Source organism: Ornithodoros turicata, unplaced genomic scaffold (genome assembly GCF_037126465.1).
Source record: "Ornithodoros turicata isolate Travis unplaced genomic scaffold, ASM3712646v1 ctg00001294.1, whole genome shotgun sequence".
Classification (NCBI taxonomy): Eukaryota; Metazoa; Arthropoda; class Arachnida; order Ixodida; family Argasidae; genus Ornithodoros; species Ornithodoros turicata.
In genome coordinates this window covers 44,000-46,433 of record NW_026999539.1, presented here as the reverse complement: position 1 = coordinate 46,433, position 2,434 = coordinate 44,000, and the positions used below count along the sequence as shown (strand labels likewise).

General features: G+C 43.8%; 1 long non-coding RNA gene across 1 annotated transcript; it reads left to right on the top strand.

Moving 5' to 3' along the window:
- The first annotated feature begins 266 nt into the window (after window positions 1-266).
- LOC135376780 (uncharacterized) lies at window positions 267-648 on the top strand. The gene is made up of 3 exons (XR_010417844.1): window positions 267-291; window positions 363-534; window positions 627-648. It is a non-coding gene; the product is annotated as an uncharacterized LOC135376780 (long non-coding RNA).
- The last annotated feature ends 1,786 nt before the right edge of the window (window positions 649-2,434 follow it).

Sequence of the window (2,434 nt, the reverse complement as noted above, 5' to 3'; positions counted from 1 at the left end):
ACATGTGCACTTTGTCCCATGCGTACTTCTTTGTTGGAACAGGTATCCGAAAAAAGATGGTGGCAGCCAGTAAGGAGAAAAACTGTGAAGCTCTGGAACTGTGGGTGAAGCCAGCGATAAACCATCTCTAACACTGCGTCACCCATAGTGAAGGGGATCCTGAACAAGTTATCTCCATGTGGCGTAGTTTCAACAATCACGTTTCAAATGTCCATCATGGTCATGATGGACCGTACTCACGGTGCCTTCACACACCCCTCATGGATCAAAAGCGCCCTTGGCTTCTGCCAGGTAATGATGGCAGAGAGAAAAAAAAAAGAATATAATGAGAAATAAGATAGTCATGGTTTCTTATTTTGCAGACTCTCGTCCAAAGGCAAAACTGACCGCCATCACTGAGGCAAAGTATTTGCTAAAAGACATCCAGCACCTTTCGCCTGATGTACAAACATCCGGTTTAGAAGCCTTTCATAGCCTTCTGATTCGTTTTGCTCCCAAGTCTGTGGGCTATAGTGCACGAACAATGCGGAACAGGTGCACATGCTTTTTAGTAATTCTTATGAGTATGCTAAAAGGATGTTTAGGGTTGATGTAAAAGTAAAAATCTGTGGAATTGGTTGTTTCAGAGTCTACTTGGCCATTCTCCACTTTCAAGGTACTGTAAAGCAGTAGACAAGCATGATATGCCGGTGATGTGACTAGAGACTTTGTTGCTTCTAAATACCATATGCGGAACCATACGACCGACAACGCGCTATAAATATTTTTAATTTGCCATGAAAGATGCGGCGTAGTGGAGCGGTGCGACGCCTGGTGTCAAACAACCCCCTGTGCAGCGGGCAACACTGAAAATTGGTATTACACACTATTACATCGGAACTTCGTTGTTTTACTAACCATATTATTCGTTTTCCTGTTTACCTATGCATTCTGAAACCCCTGTTAACAGTTTAACCTGTTAACCCCTGCTTTTGCGAAGTAACCCAGCGCTGCCGCTGTTCGATGGAGGCTCTCCCTACTTCTCTGCCGCGCCTGCGCGCTCCTTCTGTTCCCGGCCCCTTTAGAACGAACAAACTATCTTTGTGAACCTCTGTGAACAAACAAGTCCCGACGCTGTCTGGCTTCTTGAACGTCTGACACATTTTTTTTTCAACGGCTCAGCATTTCGTTTCAGTTCGCTTGTCCGTTTATCCTCAGATGTGGATCGTTGTGTGGATTGCAGGGGCAGATTTTATGGTGGATTGTGGATTGTTATGTCGGGCCCAGTGTTATACGCATGTAATGTGGTTGCCGCCGTATGTGTCAGGAGTACGGATTCATTTCGAATACCTAGTACAGTGTTGCCCGTAATCCTTAATTGTAATTTTCTAATTAATTGCACCGTCGATTGGAATGAAACTTGCGCAGTTTTTGTCCTGGTGGCTTGGACTATCGAATAGCCACACTAAATGACATTTGATCGGTGCTGCTTTACAGTACCTTTAACGAGAACGCGTCGAGACAACATGCCATGACTGAGGAAGGGGAGCCCCGATACAGAGTGAAGGTATCAAAAATTTACAAGCAGGAGCATGTTGCACTGCCCATCAAAGAAGAACCAACGTTTCGTAAGTATTGTGGTACTATTATGAAAGAACAGGTGTACCAAACAAATTGCTCTGCGGTTTCATGTTACTTTGACGAGCTTGTAGACAAATGTGTACAGCTGTGCAACACGTGGGACACATTCAATGGTGCTTTTGAGGCATACTCATGTAATGATCCACCATTCCTGACGGAGACTAACCACGCACCCCCAAAAACAGAACTGATTTCAGCACGGCAACATCGACTGGGACCTTGCAGCTGCCTTCAGTGTACTCTCAAGGTACAAATGTTGAGCAACCATAATATGTGTGATAAAATAGAAATAAATGTGCAATACATGCCATATAAATATAGCCGAGCATTGTGAGAAACAAACCATGTTGTGCACATTTATTTTCTTATGTACAACGGTATCAAGTACACATGTCAATAATGCTACATAGAAAAGTATGAGTACTGTAAGATCTGATGGATGTACCATTACTCATTTTACAGGCCTAAAACCAGTGTAGCTGCCTGAGGGTGATGGGAAGTTGTTCCGTATCGCCATCACCACACATGACGGGAGCACCCGCCTGTCTTCTTCGGGAAGTGGTCCCCATATCCATGATGCAAAATTGCGATATGCTATGTGGCGCCATATTCTGAAAAACAACAAAGTGCACTGTCAGCTGTGAAATGCCCACAATTGCATACTTACTTTACGTTGCTAGTGAACATGTCAAAGAATGGACAGAAAATAGGAACAGTGATTTTATCTGTTACTGTAAGTGATGCTCCTAATTGATTGCTTTGATTAGTGCCTCATCACAGCTATTCATGACACAGCTTGAGTGAGACCCACATG